Genomic DNA, 25,613 nt, shown 5'->3' with positions numbered 1-25,613 from the left:
GATTTGGATCATAGGACTCTTGATGGGAAAAGTTGCCACTTATTTGGGGAATCAATTTCTTAATCTGTGTTTTCTCTTGGATGTGCCTATATTGTTGTTGGGGCATCTGCCTCCAATGCAGCCAGACAGCTGCCAAAGGAGCCACCTCCATGCTACTAAAGCCGCTTGCTGACTGCTCAGGGCACACTGCAAAAGAGGGGGGCATATGAGATCATAAGAGCTGGTCATGGGGTGAAATGTCAGAGAAGATCATTGAGAGGACATGACTGCCGATTGGCCTGTGAGCCAGACCCAGGCAAATGAAGGCTCCTTACCTCTGCCTCTGTCTTGGGAATGTACATTCTGCTTGCCTTCCTGTGCTAAAAGCTGCCCAGGACACAGCCTTGAGGCCCCCCCAACAGACAAGCCTGGTATGTAAGTTCTCTTGCTTTCTAAACCTGCGATCTAATGATCTATGTAGAGTGGCCTGCCTCTTTCTTCATTTTCTCCTAGCCCTCAACATATGGGGGCTGGTTTCAAATTAGACCTTAGACTCCTAAGGTTTCAAAGTAATACAAGAATACTGCAATGAGCACTTATGTATTATCATCTATATATTTCTCTCTCTCTTCTTGTCAATATTCACTATTGTTGCTTTTTCTCTCCCTCCTTTTCGTCCTTCTGTTTCTCTCTCTCCATAAGTATGTTTGTGAATCTGTGTGTATGTATAGATGCACATTATTTTTCCTAAGATAGTAGAACATTACAGTTATTAGTAAAGCATATATTATCAATTAACATGCATATTCTCCAAAATAAAATATATAGTGAATGTAATCTGTAAAATTAACATATATGTAATACTTCTACTTAATCTATAACCCAGATTCTCATTTCCCCAATTCTCTCAATAATATAGTATAGCTGTTATTTTTGTTATGACCCATGATCTATAAGCTAGAATCATTTTACTTTTACTAGTTATGAATTTAATTATCTTTTAATCTCAAATTACTTCTCCAACAAGTTTTTTCCTTTCATGACATTGAAGCCTTGCAGAAATATCCAGTTGAGGTTTTAGAATCTGCTTTCCCCACACAAGCATTTTTTTGTTTGTTTGTTTCATACAAGTGGGAATGTGTATGTAAATTTAGTATATAAATTAGAATGATAAAAGCTAGTTCTTTCTAGTTTGTGCCCAATTCAGTGGATAAGTACTTTTAAAATAATAGCACTGTTTATTTTCCTAAGAAATCTCATTTGTGCTTTTTAATATAATTTACTTAAATGTAAAAGGCAATATGCACAGTAATATTTAAAAAGAAAACAGAAATGCTTATCTCACACTCTCCACCATTAAAACTTTTCCACAAAAATTAAGCCAGCTGATTTCATCTGAAAAGTAATAAAGGTTTTATTTTGAAGCAATTTCACTAATATATCTCAATGCTGAAAGTGATTAGTGTGATTTATTATATACATTTCTTAAATGCAACAAAATATAATTATTGGATTTTCTGTATTGTGCTGTAGTATGTAAAAATTGGCATGCATTTATCTACCCTGTAATTTCATGGTGTTACAATGTTATTACTCAATAATGACTTAGCAATTACTCTATAATTACCTTATCACTGAATAGTAATTATCACATAATTCAAGGATCAATTTCCAAAGATTGGGAAAAAAATACAGCAATTTGGGCCACATAAACAGTGACTGTAAACTTAGATGTATTTATAATATTATTGTTTGCATGTAAAATAAAACCAATAAACATAATTTAGAATCCTATAACAAGATTGCAAGACAAGTTGAGGATTAAATTTGTGAAAAATAAATAGTAGTGTGCTTATATTAATGGAGCAATTATTCACTCCTCATTAAAAACCCATTAGTAAAACGTTGTTATTTATAATAAATAATGTGCACACTTGGAAAACAGTTGGTATTAGGAATTAATAAGTGATAGTTTTTATTAGTGGGAAAACAATAAATGAAATGCCACCAAAGAGGATTCCCTCCATATGTCATTATACAAAAATATTATTCACAAGCATTAATTATGGTAACAGTTTGAATAAAAGTCAAAATAAGTAAATACAAAATGAAATAATTTTAGTTTCATTGTTGTTTTTGCTTGGTCTGCATGCCACTGCTAGTAAGTCTTTAAATCAAAATTATAAAGTAAATACATTCCATTTAAATCTAATCAAAATGCTACAGATCCTCTAGATTATTGATTCTAGAATGTTACACTTTTATTTTTGCTTTTTACACTAGAGATTTCCTCCTCCTCAACCATCTAGAAAGTGTTTCCTAGGAGGATTGAGGAGTCTTTTGTTCCTGCCTCAGACAAAGGACTTTACTATTTTCTTCTTGTCATCTTTTTTAAAGTTTATTTATTTATTTTGAGAGAGAGAGAGAACCAGCAGGGGAGGGGCAGAGAGAGAAATGGGGATGGAGGATGTTACGGTGGGCTCTGTGCTGACAGCAGAGAGCCTGATGCAGTGCTTGAACTCACAAACCATGACATCATGACCTGAGCCAAAGTCAGATGCTTAACCAGCATCCAGGTGCCCCTTTCTTCTTTTTATCCTGAAATTCACTGGCACTGTGAACTTTTGAAAGTGTATGAATGGAGTTGCAGCACAGGCTACAGGTATGAAGAACCAAAGGGAACCTTACATGTCCTAACATCAGCAGACTCCTTGAATTGTCACCTGTGTGTAGAGTATGAACAGGAACATAGTCCTTGCTTCCAAGACCTTTCCAGTCATTATTCCCTCTCGAACCTCCTACCCTTCCCTGCATTAAAGATATTTCCTTAAAAGCCAGATCATCTCTTTTGTTTATGGTCTTTTTTCAGCTAAATGTGTTATTACTAAAAAAAACCAGCTCCCTCAATCAAACTCCTTAACACTTATACCAGCTACTTTCGAATGACAGATTTTGAGACAGACTGGGAGGAGCCTAAAAGCAGGTCTTGTTGACAGAAATGGTATTTCCAGAAAATTGCTTTCAATTCACTTATTAACTTTCAATTCACCTGTTTGCACTGTAGTTTCTTGGAAATGTGGATGTTATCATCTGGATAGATAGGTGAACAGGCATTCAGAGTTTCTAAGTGAGATGGAAAATCAGTAGAGGGCAAAACATCAATGGAATTAGTAAAAGTATATTAAGAATTGATGAGTCCTATGAATGATAGGGTGATGTTGCTGGCAGTGGCAGGTCTTACATGGTATCTTGAAGACTAGAGACGCTTAACTCCAACTAGCAGTGCTGCAGTGTCTGAGGGAAATGTCAGTTTTCTTTTGCATGGAGGATCCTATTCATGAGATTCATACTGTTGGAAAACAGCGAGGGCTGCCGTGAGTGGTGAGGGAGGGGTGGGGAAGGGTGGCATCCCCTCCCAGTGCCTCTCCCCTTGCTAGGGACTCAAATCATCCTCTCAGAGCCTCTTGACAATCTCAAGGATTGTCAACAGGACAGCAGGATGGTGGGACTTATTTTACAGATGAGGAAATGCCAACTTTAAGATGCCACTTTTTTCCAAATGGATCTACAGATTCAATGGAGGAGAAATCATTTTACGCCAGAACTATTTATGCACATCAAAAGATCTTCTATCTTTTATGGGGTGCCTTGGTGGCTTTCAGTTAAGCGTCCAACTTTGCCTCAGGTCATGATCTCGTGGTTTGTGGGTTTGANCTCACACTCGTGTGTGTGTGTGTATCTCAAAAATAAATAAACATTAGAAGTTTTTTAAAAAGATCTTATATCTTACGATTTTATCTGTTGATGTTATTCACTCAATCACATTATCATTCCATGGTGACAACCATGCAATCAATATTGGTCATTTAATACATGCATCCTTTTACAATTATCATCTTTTAAAATAGGTGTTTTATTAGGGAATTTTAAAATGTCTATGTATTTTGAGGAAAAAAGAGAGAATGAGCAGGGAAGGGGTAGAGAGAGATGGAGAGAGAATCCCAAGCAGATGCAGGGCTTGGTCTCAAGAACCTAGATCAGGACCTGAGCTGAAATCAAGAGTCAATTGCTTAATGGGCTGAGGCATCCTGGTGCCTGGGGTTGGGTTTATACAACTCTGTTTTCAGTGATCTGCACAGAGTTGGTGCTCAACATGAGAGCCTTAGTAAGCCAAGTAGATTAAGATCAGAATTATCTTTTTCTCCAGCTTTATTGAGGTGTAATTGAAAAAAAATTGTAATATATCTAAAGTATACAATGTGATGATTTGATGATTTTATATGTTTGTACTTGTGAAATGCTTCTCACAATCAAGTTAATTAATATCCATCAGCTCACATAATTACTTAGTTTTTTTGGTGAGAAAAAAACCTACTCTCAGCAAATTTCAATTATACAATACAGTATTATTAACTATAGTCACCATGCTTGTAGATTAGATCCTGAGAACTTATTTATAACTGGAATTTGTATATCCTTTAACCAACTTCCTCGGCCCCAGGCAATCACCATTTTATTGTCTATTTTCTAAGAGTGTGAATTTTTGTTGTTGTTGTTTAGATTTCACACATAAATGATATAATGCAGCATTTATCTTTCTCTGTGTCACTTATTCTACTTAGCATAGTGCCCTCTAGCTTCATCCATGTTATTACAAATGGCAAGATTTCTTTATTTTGTATGGCTGAATAATATCCCATTTTGTCGATAGCTAGATCTATATTTATATATCACATTTTCTTTATTCATTAAATCTTCAAAGGACACTTAGTTGTTCCCATAGTTTGACTACTGTGAATAATGCTGCAAGAACATGTGAATACAGATACCTTTTTCTTTTTTAAAAAATTAATGTTTATTTACTTATTTTGAGAGAGAGATTGGGTGGGGCAGAGAGAGAGGGAGAGAGAGAATCCCAAGTGGGTTCTGGGCTGTCAGCGCAAAGCCTGACACAGGGCTCTATCTTATGAATGGTGAGATCATGGCCTGAGCTGAAATCAAGAGTCAGATGTTACCTGGCAGAGCCACTGAGGCACGCCTAGATATCTTTTCAAATTATTACTTTTATTTATTTTGGATATTCAACCCAAAGTGGGGTTACATGATTGGATTATATGTTTGCTCTTGACAATGATTTTTTTTTTAATATACAATAGCAAAAGCATAGGCAACAAATGCTAAAATAAACAATTGGGATTATAGAAAACTAAAAAGCTCCTACACAGAAAGGAAACAATAAAATGAAAAGCCAACCATGGGATGGGAGAATATATTTGCAAACCATACATCTGATAAAGAGTAAAACTCATAAAGAGTTAAGCTCAATAGGAAAACAAATAAAATAAAACCAAACCCAAAACTAAACAATAAAACCAAATAGTCCCATTAAAAATGAGTAAAGGGTGAACTGGACATCTTCCCAAGGAAGATATACACATGGCCAACAGATACATGAAAACTGCTAAATATCACTAATCATTAGGGACATGCAAATCAAAACCACAATGAGATATCATCTCACACATATTAGAATGTCTATTTTAAAAAAGATAGAGATGCAAGTACTGGTGAGGATCTGGAGGAAAGGGAACTTGGTACACTCTTGGCGGGAATGAAAATTGATGCAGTCACTGTGCAAAATATTATGGAGGTTCCTCAAAAAATTCAAAATAGAACTACTATATGATCCATCAATCTCATTTCTGAATATAAATCCAAAAGAAAAAAATTGCTATTTCAGAGAAATCTGTGTCCTCGTGTTTATTGCAGCATTATTCATAACAGTCAAGATATAGAAATCACCTCAGAATTAAAATTTGAAACCCATTTATAATGTTTTCAAAGAATAAAGACTCTGAAGAATAAATTTAACAGAAGAGGTGCAAGATACTTGCAGTAAAAAATCACCAAATGAGCAAAATTAAAGAATAATGAAATCAACATAAAGATATATCATATTCATGGACTGAAAAGCACATTGTCAAGATGCCAATTTTCTATGAAATGATCTACAGATTCAATGTAAGAAAAATCATTTCCGCAAATAAATTTTAATAGAAGCTGAAAATCTGCTTTTAAATTGTATGTAAAAAGGGAAGAGCTTATTATATACAAAGCAGTCTTAGAAAAGAACGGAGTTTGACTTCAAGACTTACTAAAAAGATACAATAATTTAAAAAGTTTGGTACTGGTATTAGGACGAGTAAGTAGATAAATGAAACATAGGAGCAAGCCCTGAAATAGATCCAAACTAACATGGTTATTTGATTTTTGATGAGGAACCATAATCAAACAATAGGGAAAGGAAAGGTTTCTGTAAATGATTTTGAAAAAACTGGCTACCTATGAACAGAAACCACACCTCTATTCCTACCTCACATCTTAAACAGCAGTTTACTTCTAATAGATCATGAGCCTAAATTTATGAGAAAAAGTATAAAGATTATAGAGAAAAAGTAGGATAATTTTTTATGGTAATAAGCAATATTTCTTTAAAGAGGTCACTGAATAGGGTACCTGAATGATTCAGTCAGTTAAGTGTCTGACTCTAGATCTCAGCTAAGGCCGTCATCTCACGGTTTGTGAGTTTAAGCCCCACATTGGGCTCTGCACTGATGATGTCGAGCTTGCTTGGGATTCTGTCCCTAATCTGCTTGTGCTCACTCTCTCTCTCTCTCTCTCTCAAAATTAATAAACTTAAAAAACTTAAAAAAAAAAAAAGAGGTAGCTGAAAACAATAAACAGAAAAGAATACATTAATCTCCTTCAAACTTAGAAATGTCTCCTCATCAAAAAACATCACTAATAAAATGAATTTATTTGGGGGTATATTAAAATTATTATAATTCAATAATAAAGTGAATGACAATGAGGTAAAAAATAGGCAAATGATTTGAACAATCAATTCAGGAAAGAAGATGTAAGGATGGACAAAAAGCACCTGGAAAAGTGTTATTATTATTTATGATAGAAATGTAAGTAAAACCACAATGAGATACTGCTACATACTTCTCAGGGTGTCAGATGGACAAAATATAGAAATCTAATAATAACACCAAAGGTGGAACAGCTGATCCTCTTATCCATTGTTGGTGGGCATATTTTAAAAAAATACAACTACTTTGTAAAAAGTTCTGTCACTTTCATATAGAATTAAAGATATATCTAGCCTATGACTAGAAATTCAAATATTAGTTATTTACCCAAGAGAAATGAAAATGTGTATTTACAAAAGAAGACTTATACAAAATGATCATTGCAGCCCAAAATTTGATATACCCTAAATGTCAACTAATAAAGGATGAGAAAATCGTGGTATATTTACAGATTGAAGTACAACTGTTCATGATGAAGGTTCAGACTACTGGTTTTCAACAACATGGATGAATCTAATCTATCAATAAAAGTGGAACAAACCATACACAAAAGAGTGCATATTCTCTTTCTTCCCTCATTTTTTATGAAGCTCTAGACAGTCAAGTGAAATCTGTGGTTACAAAAGAGAGTGATATGGTTACAAGTGGGGACAAGATAGTGGGAACTATCTGGAAAGTAACAATGGGGAGCTTTTCTAGATAGTAGTAATATTCTGTATCTTGACAGGCATTTTCTTTAGATGGGTGTATGCATTTCTCAAAACTAAGCAAATACACTAAGATCTGTGCATTTCAATGTATATAAATTTTGCATAGAAGGATAAATAAATATTGAACATCAGGTAAAAATACACATACTGAAGTATTTATGGAAAGCATACAGAAGCCTGCAACTTATATGAAAAAAAAAACAAACAAAAACATTGTCTCTGACTTCATACCGTACACATAAAAATAGAGAATCCTCAGAACAGAAGAAAATATTTGGAAAGTATATATATGATAAAGGATCAACATTTAGAACAAATGGGGAACTTCTAAAAGTCAACAATGAAAAAACAACCACCAGCTTAAAAATGGGCCAAGAATTTGAATAGGAAGTTTTTCAAAGAAAATATACAAGTGGCCAATAAATCCAAGAAAAGATGCTCAAAGTCACTAATTATTAATTAAAACCAAATTAAAACCACAATGAAATAGCACTTCATACTCATTGGGACGGTGGTTTTATTTACTTATTTTTTAAATTTTAGTTAACATATAACATATGGTTTCAGAAGTAGAATTCAGTAATTCATCACTTACCTACAATACCCAGTGCTTATTATAGCAAGTGCCCTCCTCATAAACCCATCACCCATCTGGCCCATCTCACACCACTTCTCTCTATCAACCCATAGTTTGTTTTCTATCATTAAGAGTCTCTTGTGGTTTTTTCCCCTCTCTTCTTTCCCCCTCCTTCCCATATGTTAATCATTTTTGTTTCTTAAATTCCACATCTGAGTGAAATCAAATGGTATTTACCTTTCTCTGATTGGCTTATTTCTCTTAGCATAATACATTCTAGCTCTATCCATGTCAATGAAAATGACAAGATTACATTCTTTTTGATAGCTGAGTAATATACTATTATACATATATATATACATATATATATATGTATATACATCTTCTTCATTCATCAGTCAATGGACATTTGGGCTGTCTCCATAGTTTGACTATTATTGATAATGCTGCCAAAAATATAGGGGTGCATGTACCCTTCACATCTGTATTTTTGTATCCTTTGGGTAAATACTTAATAGTGCAATTGCTTGATCATAGGGTAGTTTTATTTTTAGTTTCTTAAGGAACCTCCATATTGATCTCCAGAGTGGCTGCATCAGTTTGCAACCACACCAACAGTGTAAGATGACTCCCTTTCTCCCATCCTTACCCAACATGAGCTGTTTCTTGTATGGCTAATGGAAGCCATCCTGACATGTATGAAGTGGTATCTCATCATGACTTTGATTTGTACTTCCTTGATAATGAGTGGTGTTGAGCATCATTTTATATGTCTGTTAGCTATCTGGATGTCTTCTTTAAAAAAGTGTGTATTAATGTCTTGTGTCCATTTCTTAACTGGGTTATTTGTTTTTCAGGTGCTGAGTTCATTAAGCTCTTTATAGATTTTGGATACTAACCATTTATCAGATATTCTGTTTACAAATATGTTCTCCCATTCAATGTACTGCGTTTTAGTTGTATTGATTGTTTTCTTCACTGTGAAGAAGCTTTATAAAACCGGCAATACCTTGATTCCAAACCTAGACAAAGATTCCTCTAAGAAAGGAGAATCACAGGCCAATATCCCTGATGAGCATGGATGCAAATATTCTCAATGAGATTTTACCAAATCAGATTCAATAGTACATTAAAATAATTATTCACCATGATCAAGTGGGGTTTATTCCTAGGCTATAGGTTAGGTTCAGTATTCACAAATCAACATACATGAGAGACCACATTAATAAAAGAAAGGTTAAGAACCATATGACCCTGTCACGACGTGGGGAAAGCATTTGAGAAAATACAGCATCCATTCTTGATAAAAACCTTCAACAAAATAGGGATAGATGGAACATACTCAATATCATAAATGCCATATACAAAAGACCCACAGCTAATATCATTCTCAATGGAGAAAAACTGAGAGCATTTCCCCTTCAGTCAGAAACAAAACAGGATGTCTCCTCTTACCATTACTATTCAACATAGTACCTGAAGTCTTAGCCTCAGCAATCAGACAACAAAAAGAAATAAAAGGCATCCAGATCAGCAAGGAAGCAATCAGACTTTCACTATTTGCAGATGACAAGATATTCTATGTAGAAAACCCAAAAAACTCCACCAAAAATTTGCTAGAACTAATACATAAATTCAGCAGAGTCGCAGGATAGAAAATCAATGTGCAGAAATCTGTTGCTTTTCTATACACCGATTATGAAGCATCAGAAAAAGAAATCAAGGAATTGATCACAATTGCAGGTGCACTAAAAACATAAGATGCCTAGTAATAAACCTAACTGAAGAGGTAAAACATCTATACACTGAAAACTATAGAACACTTACGAAAGAGAAATTGGACACAAAGAAATGGAAAAGCATTTCATGCTCATGGATTGGAAGAACATTGTTAAAATGTCTGTACTACCCAAAGCAATCTAGACATTTAACGCAATCCCTGTCAAAATAACACCAGCATTTTTCACAGCCCTAGAACAAACAATCCTAAAATTTGTATGGAACCACAAAAGACCCTGAATACCCAAACCAATCCTGAAAAAGAAAACAAAACTGGAGGTATCATGATTCCAGATTTCAAGCTATATTACAAAGCTGTAGTCATCAAGACAGTATGGTACTGGCACATAAACAGACACATAGATCAATGGAAGAGAACAGAAAACCCAGAAATGGATCCACAACTATATGGTTAACTTATTTCTATCAAAGCAGGAAAGAATATACAATGGAATATTGATTCAGAAAATTATATGGATGAATCTTATTTATTTATTTATTTAATTTCTAGGAGAGAGAGAGAGAGAGATAGCGTGAGCAGGGGAGGGTCAGAGAGAGACGGAGTCACAGACTGAGCTGGCAGTCAGCACAGAGCCCGACGCGGGGCTCGGACCCACGAACCGCGAGATCATGACCTAAGCGAAAGTCGGACGTTTAACCGACTAAGCCACCCAGGCGCCCCTATATGGATGAATCTTAAAAGCATTATGTACAGTTAGTGCAACCAGGCAAAAGTATGTACATAATATGATTCCATATATATATATATATATATTCACTATATATACCCATACACACAATATATATTCAATATATCTATATAAACGCAACCAAGCAAAAATATGTACATACTCTGACTCCACTTATATAAAGTTTGAGGAAATTCAAGCTAATGTATAATGGCAGAAATGAGATAATTGCTTGCCTGTTGACATGAGTGGATGTAGACCTAGGTTACAATAGAGCAAAAGAAAAATTGGGGGATAACAGAAGTGTTTCTTTATTTGATTGTTTTCATGATTTTAAATTTTGTGTGTGTTTCTGTGTGTGTGTTTGTGTACACATATACATGTAAAGATTGATAAAATAGCACACTTTTAATATGTGTAGCTTATTGTGCTGCACTTAGAAGAGATATTTTAAAAGACATTGTTACTAAGTTAAAAGGCTAGTAAGATACTGGATGAAATTACTTATAAAGCATGTATCTCATCTACAAATTATTCCTGGAATGTATAAAAACTCTTACAATTAAATAACAACAATCAAAGAAGTCAAACACTCAATAAAACATGGGTAAACATTTGAACAGACGATTCTGCAAAAATGATGCAAAGGTGAGAAACTAGTACAGAAAAAGATGCACGCCATAGTTACCGAGGAATTGCAAATGAATTCTCCAGTGAGATATCCCAGCACACATAAGAAAGACTAAAAGGACTAACAATGCCAAGTATTAGCGTGGATGTGGAACAAGTAGAACCATCATATAGAACTGATTGAAAATCAGTTTAGTATTTTACTAGAAAGTTAAACATATGCTTATCATCAGACCCATCAATTCTACTCCTTTGTATTTTTCTCTTTTTTAAATTTTTTTAATGTTTATTTATTTTTGAGAGAGAGACAGTGAGAGCCAGGGAGAGGCAGAGAGGAGGAGGGAGAAACAGAATCGGAAACAGGCTCCAGGCTCTCAGCTATTAGCACCGAGCCCAATGTAGGGCTCAAACTCATGAACCATGAAATCATGACCTGAGCCGAAGGTGGATGCCAAACCGACTGTGCCACTCAGGTGCCCCAACTACTTTGTATTTTTCCAAGATGATACATGTCTACACAAAGCCTTGTCTGCAAAACTTCATAGCGGCTTTATTCTTAATAGTCAAAATGGAAAAACATCAATCTTCTGGGAAAAACAGTAAATGTGTTTCGGCATAACCATCAATTTATAAATTGGTAAAGAGGTTGTGTTATACTCAGACAATGGAATAATATTCAACAATTAAAAAAAGGATGCAGCAATGTAAATGAATCTCGAAAGATTTATATTAAATGAAAGAAACCAGACACAATAGGTTACATATTATATTATCCCATTTATATGAAATCTTAGGAAAGTCTATACTGATAGAAACCAGATTAGTGGCTGCCTGAAGCTGGGATGTGGGGATGTGGGAATGTGGTTGAATTTAAAGGGGAATGATGAAATTTTTTTGTGGTTACAGAAATGTTACATATCTTTTGTGGTAGTGGTGATTACCTGACTGTATTTGTAAAATCTATTTAATTATACACTTAAAATGAGGCATCTGTATGACTTTTGAGTTGAGTTGAATGTCTGATTTTGATTTCGGTTTAGGCCACGATCTAGGGTCACAGGATTGAGCTCCACGTCGGGCTCCATGCTGAGAGTGGAGTTTACTTAAGATTCTTTTTTTCTTTTTTAATTTTTTTAATGTTTTATTTCTTTCTGAGAGAGAGAGAGAGAGAGAGAGAACAGGGGAGGGTCAGAGAGACAGGGAGATACAGAACCTGAAGCAGGCTCCAGGCTCTGAGCTAGCTGTCAGCACAGAGCCCGATGCGGGGCTTGAACCCATGAACCGTGAGATCATGACCTGAGCCGAGGTCGGACGCTTAACCGACTGAGCCACACAGGCGCCTCACTTAAGATTCTTTCTCTCCCACCGCCCCTCGCCCCAACTGGCGTGCTTTATCTCTCTAAAACAAAAATAACTAAATAAATAAAGCTAAATTAAAAAACAAAAAATAAACCATACACTTAAAATGTAAAAAATTATTTATATAAAGTATAACTCAATATAGCTGATCAAAGTGAAAACAAAAGAATACAAAATAATGAAGCTGTATTATCATTGCCTTGTCAGCAGTACACGTTTAGAGGTTTGCCCCAGGTCTAGATACGTCTTCTGCTTTGTCATACTATTCAGAAGAAATTTGGACATCACACTGAATTACTAATCAATGATCTGTGTCGATGGGGCAGGACTGGCAGGAAGTGGCTAGCATGAGGGAGGCCTTGTTAAAACACATGGGCCCCAGAGGGTGGAATGTAAGCCCCCTGATTATTTAGAAGCCTGCAATATAAATAAAGCTTTTAGCGGGGCGCCTGGGTGGCTTAGTCGGTTAAGCGTCCGACTTTCGCTTAGGTCATGATCTCGCGGTTCGTGGGTTCGAGCCCTGCGTCCGGCTCTGTGCTGACTGCCAGCTCAGAGCCTGGAGCCTGTTTCAGATTCTGTGTCTCCCTCTCTCTCTTCCCCTCCCCTGCTCGCGCTGTCTCTCTCTCTCCTAGAAATAAAAATATTTAAAAAAAAATAAAAAAATAAAGCTTTTAGGAGTCCAGTTACTAGGAGCATGCTGGGACATCCCCTATAAATTGGGAAAATTTCCTGAATTGTTCATCCCATGCCACAATGAAGGACACAAAAATCCCTGGTAAGCATACATAAATTCCCAAGGCATATATACGCCACACCTAGGAATTATGTTCCAGCCCCTATATTAATTGACACTGAAAGAATTTTGCATCAGGCCTAGGCAGAAGTGAAAAGAGTCTTGTCATCCGACCCAGGTGGTCCAATAAATCTCCCATATGTCTAATCCTATCTTGGCACCTGCTTCTCAGAAACACCTGAACTAACAGAGCATGACTCCTCCCTCTCACAGGAAATCTTTGCGCCAGCACTCACTATTGGGTTGGCTGAAACACTGTCAGGTCTATATTTTAGTTGGAGACTCTTCCTGCCCAACTTTGCTCTATTTCCTTTTTCCTTTGCAAGCTCCAGATCTGCATTACAGTCCTCTGCAATTTTCTGATCCACCCAAAGCTTTGTATTCCACGGGTTTTGCCTCTGAGTAGTTTTTGCATTCCTAACTCTGTCTCAGCATCTGCTTACTGGAATACCAGAGCTTCAAAGCATGTCCATGCAAGATTTATGCATGAAAGCTCATAGCAGTTTCACTCATAATAACCCCAAAGTGGAAATAGCCTCATCTCTTTTATTGTTGAGAAGGTAAACAAAAGTAGAATATTGGCACAGTGGAATACCATTCAGCAATAAAAAGTGATGAATTTCATATACACAGTAATGTGGACAAATTTCAAGAATGTTATGCTGATTGAAAGAAGCTGACCTAGAAAGCATACTGTATGATTCCATTTATATGACTTTTTATAAAAGAAAAATATAATCTGCAGCACCTGGGGGGCTCAGTTGGTTTAGCATCAGGTTCTTGGTTTTGGTTCAGGTCATGATCTCACAGCTGGTTAGTTGAGCCCAGCATTAGTCTCTGTGTTGACAGCAGGAACCTGCTTGGGATTCTCTCCCCTTCCCTCTCTCTGCCTCCACCCCACTCTCTCTCTCTGTCACTCTCTCACTGTCTCTCTCCCTTTCTCGAAATAAACAAGTAAAATTAAAAAAATATACAATCCATTTGGCAGATGCTCAGTGGTTACATAAAACTAGGCATAGAGTAGGGATTAATTGGGAAGTGCCATAAGGGAGCTTTCGGAAGTAATTGAAATATTTTATCAGTTATGGTGATGGATATATGATATATATATGATATATGATATATATATATGATATATATGATATATGAGTGCCTATTTTTAAAAAACATCCACTTAGAAAGTTTTATGATATGTAAATCCTACTTAAATATATATATTTTTTGGTAAATAGTGTATGTCAAGACATAGTGTAGTTCACAATGCAAATAAAACCATGCGTGTTTGCATACATACAGTTGACCATTGAGCAACAGTCAGGAACTTCAAGTATCTGCTTATATCTGGATTTTTATTTTACAAATACAGTACAGTACTATAAATGTCTTTTTCTTCCTTAGGATTATAACAACATTTCTTTATTTTGTATTGTAAGAATAAAATATATACAAAATATATGTCAATTGACTTTATGTTATGGTAAACCTTCTAGTCAACAGTCTAGTCTAGTCTAGGCTATTAATGGTTAAGGTTTGGGTGGGCTCGAAAGCTGTATGCAGATTTTTGGCTGTGTGGAGAGTGGTTGCCCCTAACCCCTGTATTACTCAAGGGTCAACTATACATACATAAATACATACATAAATGGTTTATTTGTCCCCAATTCCTTTAATACTATACAATTATTTATGCAAATATACTTATGTGATATAGTTTTCTGAGGATCTACTTTTTTTCAGGCAATTGCTCTGGCACTGAGAATACATTGATATGTAAAAGAGAGAAAGCCTTTATCTTCAAAACATACACTTTCATGACAAATAGAGTTTGGTCATGGAATAGAGATGTTATTTAAAGTTGGGTGCTTATAGAAGGACACTCTGAGAAGTAAATATTGGAAAAAACACATGACTTTGGCTCAGGTCATGATCTCACAGTTTGTGTTTTGAGCTCCACATCTGGCTCTCTGCTGTCAGCACAGAAATCCTCTGTCCCCCTCTCTCCGCCCCTCCCCTACTCACATTCTCTCTCAAAAATAAATAAACATTAAATATTTTTTTAAAAGGGGCCCTCTCTTTGTTAAAATAAAATATATAAAAATAAAAGAATTTAAAATTCTTGTTGAAATGATATGGGATTCAAGAAGTCTCTGTTACTGGAAATTATTAGGGTTTTTATAGCTTTGGTGATCTAGAACATTAGCTATCAGCAAACACTTCTAATTACCTCTATATAAAATTCAATGGATACAAATCTCATTATAAAGCTCTACTAATTACTACATAAGCTTCCTTCTTGTATTTGCCACTCAGTTCTCAAGAACCATTAGCTATCAAATCCAGTGATTAAACAAGAAACATCTAAATAGCCAATATCTCTAACAGGTATTACAGTGGCCTTAAAAACCTGAGGTTTATTGATTTTGCTCAAATATGATGGATATCGGAAGCTTCATTAATTTTTGAAAGGCCAGGGGAAAATGTATTATTGCTTTAGGTACACAGGAGCTGAAAGTGTTCAAATACCAGTGAGCTTCAGAATATATATCAAGATAAAAATCAATGTCTTTCAGGTTAATCTTCATTATACATTTACAGTGGTGAGTGGTTTTCTAAGTGTGCCCCAAACCTTCTAATTCAGACTAAAAAGCATTGCTTTCAGTCGGTTAACTCTCTCACAAGAGTTAAATTATACAGTGTATTGAATTTAGCCCTGAAATGAGAACACCATAATTGATTAGAGGGTTGCCTTATCAGGAAAGATGAAAGGGAATACATATTTATAGCTCAGCTGAAGGGGGAATAGGTTAATTTGTACACATATTTGAATAGAGCAAATGTCAAAGTAAAAGAGGAATTATTTATTTTGGCATGAGGTATTATACAGCTGGGAGAGTTGAGATGAAATAGGAAAAAAAGGGATTTTGGGTGAAATCTGAACTGTAAGATATATGCAGTCTTTGTAGGAAAGTAGTAAAACTAGAATGGACCTACCTAATTCTAAGAAATGTGTTAAACTTTACTCAATGAGTTGTGGAAACTGGATGTTTTATGCTTTCATTGCTACTGTTTTTACAATTTTGTGTGTACATATGGGTGGAGAGGTGGAGGTCTTTGAAGAATTTCTGAGGATCTGGTCATTTTAGATTTTAAGTCCGATGTATCCACCAACAAAAATAAAAATAACATTAAGTAATATATGGATGGTCTATCATATGTCATTTGAATTATAATAAAATCGCATTAATTAAACTGTATTAAATCCTTCAGTGTAAAGAATCCCAATATTTTTATTTAAATAATTTCAAAATTGCAATCTGCATTCCTTAAAAGAGAAAAGAAACAAAAAAAATGACACACCAACCAACAACAGCAATAATGATAACAATAGGAAAATGATTTTAAATCCATTATGCAAAGAAGTGAACTAAGAGTGTAAAGTATGAATTAAATGCACTTTCTTTAGACTTGTTCATGGACCTCCCACAATGAGCCACACTGCACTCTGTGTTAGTCTTGTGTTGAAAATAACTTTTGGGATGGGGTGCCTGGGTGGCTCAGTCAGTTCATCTAACTTGATTTTGGCTCAGGTTGTGATCTCAGGATCGTGAGATCAAGACCTGCATTGGGTGTGGAGCCTACTTAAGATTCTCTGCCTCACTCTCTTCCCCTCCCCACACATGCTCTAGAGTGCTCTCTGTAAAAAAATAAAAATAATAAAAATAACTTTTTATTTAATGCAGTCTAAGTACAAGCTAAGGGTTGTATCTGGTACTTGACTGAAGAAAGAGAGATCTCTTTTTATGATGGAAGATTTGTCTTCCAGACATGCTTAAGGAATTTGCTAGGGTGATTTTGATCTATGGAGAATAATGCCCTAAGTATTGACTTTACAACTTAAATCCTGTATAAGATGCAACTCCACTCTATTCAAATTAGCTTCTTTATTCTCACATCATTATGCAGACACTTTCATCAATTCTTAGGAAAAGGAAATGAATGAATACAGAACTAATGTAACTTACCCAAGACCAAATTAGTAATCCATGAAATGGCAGAAAACTTATCTAACAAACCGAAACATGTTTGATGTCCAAGTCTGTGTTCTTTTTTTTTTTTTTTCTTTTTCAAGCCTGTGCTCTTATCCACTTTCCTGCAGTTCACCTTAGTGATTTTCAAGCTGTAGTGTGCATCAATATCATCTACAGGCAGTGGTATAAATCACCTCCCAGCTCTGCACTCAGCAATGTTACATTTGCATCTTGAAATTGACTGTGGTGGAAGTATTTATACCACAGAAATAGACAAATACTATAAATCAGGGTCTGTCTTCTTTTCTTAAAGAAAGATTTCTGGGACCTACCACAAAGTTTTTGACTCAACAGGTCTTGAATTGGTTCCAATAATTTGCATTTCTCAAAATTTTGCAGGTGATGCTGTTGCTGATGGTCTGGGACCAAATTTTGAGAACCGCTAATACAAACCTCCATATATTAATAGGTTTATTAAAAAGGTCAAATAATATATTAAGGCACTATTTAATAAATCATGTTTGTATGTAAATAAAATAGTATTTACTTTGGGTTTTAATTAAATATTGAATGATGTAAAATTAATCTTTCATCACATTTTAGGAGACTACAGACAATGATAAAATGTAAAAGGGAAAATATAAACTTTCATTAATGGTATGAGAAAAAATCAAGTATAGGTTTATTAGGTGATTAGGTTGAAATATATTTTTATCACTATATTAGTTAGGTGATATATACAGTCTCCTTTTTAATGTAATGATTTTTATGTATTTGAACTGGACTAAGCATTTACTTAACACTAGAAGAAATTAACCTATATCTTTCTGTAGGCTGGAAAAAAACAGAGCAAGTTAATACCTGAACTTACACACTAGTCGTTAAGAGTTATAAGAGATAGATATAAAGTTAACATGTCTCAGCAGTTTTAATATCCATAAGAATTACATTCTTGAGTTTATCCATAAGCTTATTTATTTCAATTTTTATTTTCCCAAATTTCAGTGATTCATTCCCATACAATATTCTCTTTTTTTTTAATGTTTATTATTTATATTTGAGAAAGAAAGAGAGAAAGAGAGACAGAGATAGAGCACAAAAGGGGGAAGGGCAGAGATAGAGGGAGATACAGAATCCAAAGAAGGATCCAGGCTCTGAGCTGTCAGCATAGAGCTCATCATGGGGTTGATGAACTATGAGATCATGACCAGAGCTGAAGTCAGACACTCAACCAACTGAGGCACTCAAGTGCCCCTCCCATACAATATTCTTAAGTCTGTCCTTAAAATTATTTATCTCAATTTTTTTTATCTATACCAAAAGTCAAAAGAAGGGAAATCTAGTGGTGTGAAAAATAATTTAAAANAAATTTATGAATATAATTAAAGAAATGTAACAATTTATAACAGTCATTAAAATTCTAGGTCTCTTAGGGGTGCCTGGGTGGCTCAGTCAGTTAAGCATCTGGATCCAGCTCAGGTCATGATCTCATGGTTTGCGGGTTTGAGCCCCACATCAGGATCTATGCTGACAGCTCAGAACCTGGGGTCTCCTTCAGATTCTGTCTCTCCCTCTCTCTCTGCCCCTCCTCACTCATGTTCTGTCTTTCAAAAAGGAATAAATGTTACAAAAATTTTTGAAAAAATCTCAATTATTTTGTTTTTACTATCACTCATTCCTTTATGAAATAACAATGCATTGAATACAATTTGGAAGCACTTTAATTTAAGTAAATAACTTTTTTTAAGATTTTTTATTTTTAAGTAATCTCTACATGCAACATGAGGCCTGAATTTACAACCCCAAGATCAAGAGTTGCATGCTGTATTGACTGAGCCAGCCAAGAGCTTCTAAATGAGAGACTTTTTAAGAAAACATTTGCAAATTATAAAAAATTATAAAATGAAACTTACATTAATTTAAAAATTATACATAGAAACTCTACTGGGCACTGTCACCTAAATTAAGATGTATATACCAGATGCTTGGTTCGATAGATAGATAGATAGATAGATAGATAGATAGATAGATAGATAGATAGATGATAGATAAAGATAGATAAATAGCTGACAGATGATAAAGTGATATAGAGATGAAGGAGTCTGGGTGGCTCAGTCCCTTGACTATCCAACTTCAGCTCAGGTCATGATCTCAGGGTTTGTGAGTTTTAGCCCCACATTGGGCTTGCTACGGTCAGCATGGAGCCTGCTTTGGATCCTCTGTCTCCCTCTCTCTCTCTCTCTCTCTGCCCCTCCTCCACTCACATTCTCTGTCTCAAAAATAAACATTTATTTTAAAAAAGTGACAGAGATGTATAAGTATAGGTATAAACAAAGATACAGATAAAAGTATAAATACAAGTATAGATATAGATACATCTATACCCATATCTATATGCTTATGTCTACACACACATCACATATGTAATATGAGAGACAGGGAGTGGAGTGAGTGTGTGTGTGTGTGTGTGTGTGTGTGTGTATGTGTGTGAGTGAGAGTGCATATATCTTTAAAAGCCAAAATATTTAGGAAAAACTTTTTGGATCCTGTCCTCTGTGCATTAGTGCTACTACATTGCCAAACTCCAGTGTGGGGACATTGTACTGACAAGCAGTACCCAGGGTACTGGTAAACATGGTGGCCTTGCCATGTATTTTTGAATGAGATACAATTGTTAGAGCTGCTCCTAGAAGATGGTTTGTAATTGTTAAAACTGCATGTGTGTCAAAAACATGTGTGTTAAATTGAGCTCTATCATTCTCAGAGGCAAAAAATGCTGCATACCATATCCTTGTCACAGATACACACTTATTGTTGCATAACGGACAGACCATATATATCCTTGTGACTACAAGGATTACATCACTGAGATGTTGGAACTATCGTCTAGGCTGGAATTTTCACAGCCATACTGTATACTTGATTTCTTCTTGATTAGTAAGTTGTAAAACTTTGTTTTTTAGAGGTTGCTAAGTGAATTGTTCCTTTTAAAAATAGTGCGTCTTCAGGGAACTTGAAGTGTTTCAAGATTTCATGGTCAAATTGTGTATAACACTTCTTTGAGGTTCACCAATCACTTGCACTGAAAGCTATCATAAAACAGTTAAGCTCCTTTTGGTGATAAGAGATGAATAAAATATCTTAGCTCTTGATTCCAAATGTACAACATGATACGAGCTGGAAAGAAAGGCAGATTCATTGCTTTTTGGCTTCAAATCTCTTCATTGCTGGCTGCTGTGAAAAAAGTATGTTTTGAGCAGGCAGAAATTGACAGGAGTACCTAAACTGTTTTGGCAAACACATTTGCATTTGGCCTTTTCCAGCTGATGCACCAAGATGATGAAAGCCCCAAATAAATTAACAATCTTTTTTAAAAATTTATTTGCCACCTTAAAGTTGATGAAAATACTGGGTAAACTGAAAAAAAATTCAAAAATGAAAACAAAAAAATGAGAAAGCGGGATAGCTGGGAGAATGGAAAGAACATTAAAACTAATTAATTTCTACCTGATATGCTGGAAAAATAATTTAACCCTTGTTTAGTCAATGCTTACTATACGCTGGGCATTGAGCTGACAATTTGAATACACAGCTATTATTCTAATGAAGAGACATGTCACATTAAGAAGCTCTTATAATGTTATGACTCTTGTATTTATTGTATGAACAAAAACCAAGAAGCACATAGAACCCAGTTAGTCTCAAATACTTTGCTGTGTATCTTTCATTGGGTAAGACATTTCTTTTTCTTTTGTTTTTCTATTTTTTAACATTTATTGATGGTTCTTGCCCAAATTTGTCTATATCATGATGGTTACAAACTTTCTAACTCTACTACTCCTTCTAGTACATTTTGGAGGGAGGAAAATCTCATAATCTCAAAATCCATAACAATAAAACAGTGTTTGGAAACTGCCATGTGAACACAAGACACGTTGGAAACACAAGACCAGTGAAAAATACATCTTTTCTAAGACTCACAGGGATATGAATTTAAGAAGTACACAAAAAAGTAAAAATGAATCACACTTATCAAATTATATCTTTTAAATGCACAGCTTTTTGTATGTAATCATACCTCATTTGCATGGTTTCAAAAACCAGAATCATGCCAAAGAAAATCATTGTTCTGACTTAATTCTGAGTTAAGAATATTAGCAATGATTTGCCCATAATGCATGTGGTCTGCTGTAAACACTAGATGATTTTATATATATATATATTTAAAAACCAAATACATAATGTATTTATGATTCAGAAGCAATCTTAAACGTTTTTAAGTAGCGGAAACCTACATAACAGTTATAAGTGGAAATAATACGGGCAAAATGCCCTGTGTTTTTATCCCAAAAACACATCACAGCAGTCTCAGGTTATTAAGAAAACATCAAAAAAAAAAAGGTGTTCTTTATATTAAAAGTCTGTTTTTGGGAGTGGGGAAGGGCTTCGCACTGATAGCTGGGAGCCTGCTTGGGATTTTCTCTCTCTCTCAAGATAAATCATAAAAGTAAAACTTTAAAAAATAAAATAGACAACAGTTTGAAATTATGAAACAGAGAAGTTAGCTGCCTCCCAAGACAATCCCCAGAGAAGGGAGATCCAGTACGGAAGCACCCCTGTTTTCCACTCCACACCCACCACCATGGTGCTAGGCTCAGGCCCCCACTTCAGTTTCAGAAGGGTAAGCATGTGGTAGTATCAATGACTTTTTCTTCTTATTAACTGGAATGAATGGTAATTTCTGTAATGCTTTTCCAATTTCAAACATAAGAGCCTCTGTATCCTACCCACGAAGCCCCAGTCTTTGTTGAGGATCTGAGGATAACACCTGTAACCCACCAGCCTGTGTGCTCTGTAAGCAGGAAGCATGGAGGGTGTGAAGCAGCCTTCAGTCCAGCTATCAGTGGTCCATGGAGTTGATTGTAGTTCCCTTTCCACCATTAATTATAATCACAGCATGGGGCACCTGGGTGGCTCAGTCAGTTGAGCATCCAACTCTTGATTTCGGCTCAGTTTGGGATCTCATGAACTGTAGGACTGAACCCTGCATTGGACTCTGCTCACAGCAGCCAGTCTGCTTAGGACTCCCCCTCCCTCTCTACTCCTCCCTGACGCCTGGATACTTGCTCTCAAAAATAAATAAAAATAAACATTAAAAAATTATAACCACAGATGTACCCCTTTTCCTGGTATTGTAATCTCATTGAGGCTTTTCATCAACACTTTATTCCTCTGAAAACATTTGGGGTACAGTATAGTGTCCTCCAGGTGGGAGGGTGTGGAAAATTGTAGGCAGGGAGCAAGAAGAGAACACATGCTCTCCCGTTTTTCAGGCATCCACGCTTGTCCTGCATGAAATTGCAGGCAAACCCAACTCTCTGTCTGCAGGCCGACTTCTGCCAATGACTGCACACTATATGACACCATAGGCCTCCTGTGGCTATTCCATTGTCTCCATCTCCCCAGTCCTGTCTGCAGTTCTGGACCAGGAGGTAATCACAGCACCTGGGCCCAACATTGTCACAATGGTATGGACTCTCCCTTCAGGAGGCAAGCACGTCCAACCCTCAGGGTAGCAGCCACTTCAGGAGGGTGCATTCCATCAGAAGATATCTTTTTTCCAGAATGTTCCAGGGACATTTCCCTCTTGTCTGTCTTTGATCTTCTCCGTGACTGTGAGATTCTTGGCCTCCTTTGCTGTGATAGGAGCATTCTTGTTTTGACCAGGGTAAGCATATTCACAGAGCTCCTTATATGCATCTAATTTTTGGCCTTTGGTGCTCAACTTTTGCTGTTTGCACTGGGCCCATAGGATGTCTCTCTGAAGACAGTTGGCTGGTGGGACTTCAGAAGGTACTGAAAGAATCTGTACCTTCTTCCAGAGTCTTACTCTTCCATTGTCATGTGCTGTCTTTTCTGAACAGGACACTTTATCTTCTTTCATAGATCATTTTTGTTTGGTCCTATTCACTGAGGTTCTTTGCAACTTTAGTTTACTAGAAGCCTGCTGGTTTTCTTTGGCTTCTCCTGACACAGATTGGGATTTGCAAGTCAGATATTCTTCCCCTGACTTCTTCATGGAGTTCTTTTTTGCCCTTTGCTCTCTCCATATCCAAGAGAAGTCAAGGGTGACAAAAAGAAAATATTTACTTCTGAAATGTGAGCAACACATTTTTTTATCCCTGCCCAACTGAATGATGACTGGAAGAATGTAAAGCTCTCTCCATCTCTAAGTTTAGTTGAGTGATAAACTTATCTCTATTCTGTACTCTAAGGAAGATGTACAGAATAGAGTCATCAAATTAAGCAACCACAGTGGTGAGCAAGAAAATAAATGGAATGGGTATACATCTGAGGGATATTCTAGGAACTTCACTCAAATGGAGAATATAGATTTCTTCTGAATGGATTCAAACTAAACAACAACAACAACAACAACAAAAAGAACTCCTACAGTAAAGAAGTAAGAGATAAACATGTACCAAAACTAAGTCTCACATGAATCTTACAGAATAAATAATGTAGGAAGAGACACAACTGACTGAATAGTCAAGAAAGGTGCCATGGTGGAGATGGATCTTTGTTCAGCTTTGACAGATTAGTTTTTAGAAGGTTATAGAGGAACAGGGGATATTTTGGTGTGAAAACCATGACTGATAATGTGCACTAACTCAGAGTCTGGAATATTTAAATGGTTTTGTTTCCAGACAAGTTTGAGTAGATTGGACAAACAGGTCCAGAAAAAGCAGCTTGAAATGAGTTAAAAATATAGATCAGGTTGAAATTTTATTGAAACTATCAAAATGAACTTTAAATTATTAGGAGATGTTGAGGATGTAAGAGATAGAAGTAATGTAGTTTTATAAAAGTGACAGCTTGGATATAAAAATGTGTTTTTTGTCCAGACATTCTCCTTATATTAAATTAAATATTTAATTAAACATATTTTTAAAAAACCAAAGTCAGTTAAAGAGATTTGGTATTCTATTATTCTGTACATGGCTATTATTATAGGCATGAGAGAGCTTGAGCTATAATAGAAAACTAGTTAGGATGGCTTGAAGAAAGTTCTGCCTCAAAGAAAGGAGCTGGGATAGAAACACTTGGAGCTGATTTTAGATCTCCAAATATATGACTTTTGCTCTTTACCATGAAAATATATATTATATATGCATAGGCTATATTTCTTCCATGTATAATGGGGATTTCCAACTTCTAAAATTAAAAGTTAGAAATGAGCCATTGCTGTGCATGAGAAAGGGAAGAATTATGTACAGTAATTTTATGACATAAAATTTGTTCCACTAAAATGATCTCCTGTTAAAGGTTTCGTGATAGAGATTTTAAAGATGCATTTAGAAACCTTTGTTAAAGGAAAAACTAAAAATTCACAAATAACTTTCTTGGTCATATTTCAAATTTTAGTTTGTCAAAAGAACTTATGCAGCACATTGGCCTCCAACACTGGAAGGGCTGCCAATCTCACTATCTTTAATCTATGTGAAAGAAAATTATACTTTTAAAATTATATTCCTGCTTTTCTATTCCATGCTCAGAAGTATAAATAGTCTCACATTTACTGATTTGTTAAGATCCAGATGTGGTTTTCTTTCCAACCTGGTCAGTGCCGTCCATGATTAAATGAAAAACAAATAAAGTATATTAATTAGGAATGAAAACTAATTGAAGGGATACACTAGAAGCTAAAAACGTAATATCAAGAGCAAATACTTGCAGAGGTTCAATTTAAAGACTTAAAAGTCAAGCAATGAAACTATTCTGAATGCTGGTTTCTCTGCTCCATCTCTGTCCTTACCACCTGGTCCACGCATCAGTGTTATTTATCATCCTCACCTGAACTGTGCAGATAGCTCCCTAATGGTCTGAAGCCTGCCTTGCTTGTTCTTCTATGATCCATTGCCTACACAGCTGCCTCTCTGTGCTCCAGCCACAGGAGCTTCTTTCCATTACTTTAACATGTGACTCTCCTTCGGGGGAAGTGCCTGCTGTTCCTCTGCTGGGGGGGCTCTGCTACCTGTTCATAGCCTTGGTTGCTTTTTAATTCATTTGGTCTCTGCCCATAGGTCACCACCTCTGTAAGTCATACTTGCATACTTAAATTAGTCCTAACCCAACTCACACTTACATTGTTCATTATCTTCATAAGACTTATTTGCACCCAGCCCCAGCCCCTAGC

The 25,613-nt window shown here is 35.7% G+C and overlaps 1 long non-coding RNA gene and 1 pseudogene across 1 annotated transcript in view; both read right to left on the bottom strand.

Annotated features, from left to right (window-relative positions):
* Positions 1–25,613, bottom strand: part of LOC144236311 (uncharacterized) — a 189,199-nt gene that overhangs the window by 37,560 nt on the left and 126,026 nt on the right. The window lies entirely within an intron of this gene.
* Positions 22,577–23,588, bottom strand: LOC144236316 (developmental pluripotency-associated protein 4 pseudogene; annotated as a pseudogene).

This window comes from Crocuta crocuta, unplaced genomic scaffold, assembly GCF_008692635.1.
Source record: "Crocuta crocuta isolate KB4526 unplaced genomic scaffold, BGI_CrCroc_1.0 scaffold66, whole genome shotgun sequence".
Taxonomy (NCBI): Eukaryota; Metazoa; Chordata; class Mammalia; order Carnivora; family Hyaenidae; genus Crocuta; species Crocuta crocuta.
Note: the sequence above shows the minus strand (reverse complement) of the source record. Positions and strands in the feature narration are given on the sequence as shown.